The following is a 6,772-nucleotide window of genomic DNA, read 5'->3' on the forward strand; positions in this document are numbered from 1 at the left end:
AATAACTGTCGTCTTATCTCTAAACTCCCTGTCCTGGCCAGAGTCTATGAATCCCTAGTGAACTCAGTTAAAACACTTCTTCATTGAAAAGAACATACTCAGCGGGGTTCAGTCTGGCTTTAGATCGGGGCACAGCACCACAACTGCAGCTATAGCAGTGGCAAATTACATCATAAATGGACTTGATAAAAAGCCACATTGTGCTGCTCTGTTTGTTGATTTATCAAAGGCCTTTGATTCAGTTGACCATGAATTGTTGCTAGCTAGACTCAGTAACATTGGTCTCAGTGAAGGGGCAGTAAATTGGTTTAGGAACACAATGTGTATATACTGACAATCACAGGTCTAGCTTTCTTGAGATTAACAGAGGTGTGCCCCAGGGTTCCATTTTAGCTCCTGTGTTGTTCTCAATTTGTATTAATGGTTTTGGGAAATGGGATGCAACCAGCAAAGTTGCATCTATATGCAGATGATACAGTCATATATTCATGTGCTCCTTCTCTGGTTCAGGCTGTTGAAGAGCTCCAGACTGCTTTTCAGTCACTGCAGGCCTCCCTTTATGGTCTCAAACTGGTCTTGAATATACAAAAAACTAAATTTGTGACCTTTACCAGAGCTAGCACTTTACCAGAGAACGTTAGCATTGTCACATCTGGTGGCTTATCCATTGAAAGAGAGTGTTAGAGTGGCTTATCCATTGAAAGAGAGTGTTAGCATTGTCACATCTTGGTGGCTTATCCATTGAAAGAGAGCGTTAGCATTGCACATCTGGTGGCTTATCCATTGAAAGAGAGCGTTAGCATTGTCACATCTGGTGGCTTATCCGTTGAAAGGAGTGTTAGCATTGTCACATCTGGTGGCTTATCCATTGAAAGAGAGTGTTAGCATTGTCACATCTGGTGGCTTATCCATTGAAAGAGAGCGTTAGCATGTCACATCTGGTGTATCCATTGAAAGAGAGTGTTAGATTGTCACATCTGATGGCTTATCCATTGAAAGAGAGCGTTAGCATTGTCAGAACTGGTGGCTTATCCATTGAAAGAGAGTGTTAGCATTGTCACATCTGGTGGCTTATCCATTGAAAGAGAGTGTTAGCATTGTCACATCTGGTGACTTATCCATTGAAAGAGAGCGTTAGCATTGTCACATCTGGTGGCTTATCCATTGAAAGAGAGCGTTAGCATTGCCACATCTGGTGGCTTATCCATTGAAAGAGAGCGTTAGCATTGTCACATCTGGTGACTTATCCATTGAAAGAGAGCGTTAGCATTGTCACATCTGGTGGCTTATCCATTGAAAGAGAGCGTTAGCATTGCACATCTGGTGGCTTATCCATTGAAAGAGAGCGTTAGCATTGTCACATCTGGTGGCTTATCCATTGAAAGAGAGTGTTAGCATTGTCACATCTGGTGGCTTATCCATTGAAAGAGAGCGTTAGCATTGTCACATCTGGTGGCATATCCATTGAAAGAGAGTGTTAGCATTGTCACATCTGATGGCTTATCCATTGAAAGAGAGCGTTAGCATTGTCACATCTAGTGGCATATCCATTGAAAGAGAGTGTTAGCATTGTCACATCTGATGGCTTATCCATTGAAAGAGAGCGTTAGCATTGTCACATCTGGTGGCTTATCCATTGAAAAAGTGTCATCCTAGAATACCTCGGTATATGGTTGGATGACAAGTTGTCCTTTAAAGTTCATATAGATAGTCTTGTGAGGAAGCTTTGAAAAAGGATTTTATTAAGGCTTGCTTCCTGCTTATGGCAAGAAAGAAGCTTGTTCGGGCCACTTTTCTCTCTGTAATTGATTATGGTGACTTGTTATATATGCATTCAACCTCCTCTGTCTTACAGAGATGGACTCTGTTAATCATGCATCCTTCAAGTCACTCACCCAACATTGCACCTTGTACCAAATGGTACAGTAGGTTGGACCTTACTTTATATGTGCAGAAAGATACATTTGTATGTGTTCATCAACAAAGCCCTTTTGTGTAAACTCTCTCTTTACCTCTGTAGTCTGGTCTCCTTCACCACAGCAGGTAAACTCCCTCTTTACCTCTGTAGTCTGGTCTCCTTCACCACCAGCAGTTAAACTCCCTCTTTACTCTGTAGTCTGGTCTCCTTCACCACCAGCAGGTAAACTCCCTCTTTACCTCTGTAGTCTGGTCTCCTTCACCACCAGCAGGTAAACTCCCTCTTTACCTCTGTAGTCTGGTCTCCTTCACCACCAGCAGGTAAACTCCCTCTTTACCTCTGTAGTCTGGTCTCCTTCACCACCAGCAGGTAAACTCCCTTTTTACCTCTGTAGTCTGGTCTCCTTCACACCAGCAGGTAAACTCCTTTTTACCTCTGTAGTCTGGTCTCCTTCACCACCAGCAGGTAAACTCCCTCTTACTCTGTAGTCTGGTCTCCTTCACCACAGCAGGTAAACTCCCTTTTTACCTCTGTAGTCTGGTCTCTTCACCACCAGCAGGTAAACTCCCTCTTTACCTCTGTAGTCTGGTCTCCTTCACCACCAGCAGGTAAACTCCCTTTTTACCTCTGTAGTCTGGCTCCTTCACCACCAGCAGGTAACTCCCTCTTTACCTCTGTAGTCTGGTCTCCTTCACACACAGCAGGTAAACTCCCTTTTTACCTCTGTAGTCTGGTCTCCTTCACCACCAGCAGGTAAACTCCCTTTTTACTCTGTAGTCTGGTCTCCTTCACCACCAGCAGGTAAACTCCCTCTTTACCTCTGTAGTCTGGTCTCCTTCACCACCAGCAGGTAAACTCCCTCTTTACTCTGTAGTCTGGTCTCCTTCACACCAGCAGGTAAACTCCCTTTTATCTCTGTAGTCTGGTCTCCTTCACCACCAGCAGGTAAACTCCCTCTTTATCTCTGTAGTCTGATCTCCTTCATCATCTCCTTCACCACCAGCAGGTAAACTCCCTCTTTACCTCTGTAGTCTGGTCTCCTTCACCACCAGCAGTTACCATACCCAGTCTGCTAGGTGGTTGCTACTTAAGTATTAAGGTGGTTACTACTTTCACAGTATTAGGCAAGACTGCCTTCTCTTCTTGTGCACCAGAGGCATGGAATAGTCTACAATCCATGCTTCATCTAGATATGGTAGTGCCACTGAATGAATTTTAAATATTGACTCTGTTACGGAGGAGTGTAAATGCTTTTCTTTAGGCTGGATCATGTTGTTGTATGGTATTAGTGTATGTTTTAATTATGTAATGTATTGATTGTTGCTGCCTTCTTGGCCAGGTCTCTCTTGAAAAAGAGACTCTGGGTGTCAATGGGCTTTTCCTGGTTAAATAAAAGTTAAAAAAATAAAATATATGCAGTTGCATAAAGTATTAAGTAAAAACACTTTAAAGTACTACTTAAGTCGTTTTGGGGGGATATCAGTACTTGACTTTACTATTTCTATTTTTGACAACTTTTACTTTTACTTCAATACATTGCTAAAGAAAATAATGTACTTTTTACTCCATACATTTTCCCTGACACCCAAAAGTACACATTACATTTTGAGTGCTTAGCAGGACAGGAAAGTGGTCCAATTCACACACTTATCAAGAGAACATCCCTGGACATCCCTACTGCATCTGATCTGGCGGACTCACTGAACACACTGAACACAAATGCTTTGTTTGTAAATTATGTCTGAGTGTTGGAGTGTGTCCCTGGCTATCCATAAATTTAAAAAACACAAAATGTGCCATCTGGTTTGTTTAATATAAGGAATTTGAAATGATTTATACTTTTACTTTTACTTTTGATACTTAAGTATATTTTAGCAATTACATTTACTTTTGATACTTAAGTATATTTAAAACCAGATACTTTAAGACTTTTACTCAAGTTGTATTTTACTGGGTGACTTTCACTTTTACTTGAGTCATTTTCTATTAAGGTATCTTTACTTTTACTCAGTTACTCAATAAAGTATGATAATTGGGTACTTTTTCCACCACTGGTTATTTGATGTACTATTTTATCTTTTGTTTTCTAAGTAATGTAGGCGCCTTAATGTGTTTGGACCCCAGGAAGAGTAGCTGCTGCCTTCACAGCAGCTAATGGGGATCCCAAATGAATTCAAATACACACACAAACAGACACACACATAAACAGTCCCCTCCTGTACTCCCTGTTCACTCACGACTGTGTGGCCACTCACGACTCCTACACCATGATCAAGTTCGCTGACGACACGGCGGTGGTAGGCCTGATCACCGGCGACGACGAGTCAGCCTACAGAGAGGAGGTCAGTGACCTGGCAGTGTGGTGCTTGGACAACAACCTCTCCCTCAAAGTCAGCAAGACCAAGGAGCTGATCGTGGACTACAGGAAATGGGGGGGCAAGCACTCCCCCATCCACATCGACGGGGCGGCAGTGGAGCAGGTAGACAGCCTTAAGTTCCTCGGTATCCAAATCACTAAAGACTTCAAATGGTCCAAACACACACGCACAGTTGTGAAGAAGGAGCGACAATGCCTCTTCCCCCTCAGGAGGGTGAAAAAGTTTGGCATGTGCCCTCAAATCCTGAAAAGGTTCTACACCTGTACCACTGGTGTGCATTTATTTTCAGAAAATGACAACTGGTCAAAATAACAAAAAAGATGCAATGTTGTCAGACCTCGAATAATGCAAAGAAAATAAGTTCATATTCACCCCCAGATCATCACCGATCCTCCACCAAATTTCAAAGTGGGTGCACACACTTTGTCACACACACACACACACACACACACACACACACACACACACACACACACACCACACACACACACACACACACACACACACACACACACACACACACACACACACACACACACACACACACACACACACACACACACGGAACCACCATCACCACTCAGGCCCTCTTATCTTTAAACCTCACCGATGGTTTTATTGTCCATAGACAGGGAGATGCAGACAAAGACTTGCTTGTCCTGACAGAGATCAAGGAGTGGTTTAAGTTATGTGCAGTAAAGCAGCTTCACACAGCAGTAGGGCCTTTGGGATCTCCCCTCTGCCCACAGTTTACATAGAGACAGTGGGAACCAGGGAGTGAATGAACACCCTCACAACTAATCTGATAGGAGCATGATGAGAGCAGACCAGACACTGATACACACGCACAACGTACATGCAGAGGTGCTGCATAAACATAACTTTAAACACTCCTTGACTTCTGTCAGGACAAGCAAGTCTTTGTCTGCATCTCCCCTGTCTATGGACAATAAAACCATCGTGAGGTTTAAAGATAAGAGGGCCTGAGTGGTGATGGTGGTCCGTGTGTCTGTGTGTGTGTGTGTGTTGTGTGTGTGTGTGTGGTGTGTGGTGTGTGTGTGTGTGTGTGTTGTGTTGTGTGTGGTGTTGTGTGTGTGTTGTGTGTGTGTGTGTGTGTGTGTGTGTGGTTGGTGTGTGTGTGTGTGGGTGTGTGTTCAGTTTAGGTGGAACAGCTAGGTGGTCTTATCACAGAATATGAAACCCTCCTTGATTGGTCGAACTTCTGATATAGTTCCAGAGCTTTCAAAAGAGATTATGAACAACGATGATGGGAGCGATAGAGGACACACACACATACAGAGTCAGCAACTTAACAAAGCTTCCATTTAGTGCTAAACCCTACCCTCTTACCGTGAAGAGACTTGGAAAACCCAACGTCATTATCACCTCTTCCAGTTGGCAGGACCAGCACAGTCTCTGTGTGTGTGGGTGTGTGTGGTGTGTGTGTGTGTGTTGTGTGTGTGTGTGTGTGTGTGTGTGTGTGTGTGTGTGTGTGTGTGTGTGTGTGTGTGTGTGTGTGTGTGGTGTGTTGTGTGTGTGTGTGTGTGTGTGTGTGTGTGTGTGTGTGTGTGTGTGTGGTGTGTGTGACTTTCATGCTCCTGGATCAAAGTAAACAGTGGTACTACAACTACTATAATACTGACCTGAATGTTGGCTGGCCCTGTTACACCCGACATAACACGTTCACAAACACATTGATCCAGGAGCATGAAAGTCCACACAACACACACACACACACACACACACACACACACACACACCACACACACACACACACACACACACACACACACACACACACACACACACACACACATCACTCTACAGCAAACATGACTCTCCTACACACACACACACAACTTTATCATTCTTCAACGGCGTTGACACATTCCAACCTTTCTTTTTCCTCTCGTCTCACAAACCAAACAGTCCTTCCTGCTAATTATAAACATCTGATCTATTGATGTGTGGAGGGTAGATTGTCCTGGGGGAGCGCTCCCTCGGGACACACACACTCACACGTGCACGGACATGGACACATACACATGTGCACACCACACATATACAAAAAATTTGCACGCGCACGCTCGCTCGCACACACACACACACACACACACACACACACACACACACACACACACACACACACACACACACACACACACACACACACACACACACACACACACACACACACAACATACACACACGTGCGCACACACAAACACACACACATACACACAGACACACACATCCAACCCCCATTAATACAGTATTCTCTTAAAGCTAGAAATTCACAACAATGAAACTGTAATTTGCATGCGCACGCTCGCACACACACACACACATACACACGCGTGCACACACACAAATACACACACATACACACAGACACACATCCAACCCCCATTAATACAGTATTCTCTTAAAGCTAGAAATTCACAAACAATGAACTGTTCATTTGCTTGTGTTACTT

Source organism: Salvelinus sp. IW2-2015, unplaced genomic scaffold (assembly GCF_002910315.2).
Source record: "Salvelinus sp. IW2-2015 unplaced genomic scaffold, ASM291031v2 Un_scaffold5126, whole genome shotgun sequence".
Taxonomy (NCBI): Eukaryota; Metazoa; Chordata; class Actinopteri; order Salmoniformes; family Salmonidae; genus Salvelinus; species Salvelinus sp. IW2-2015.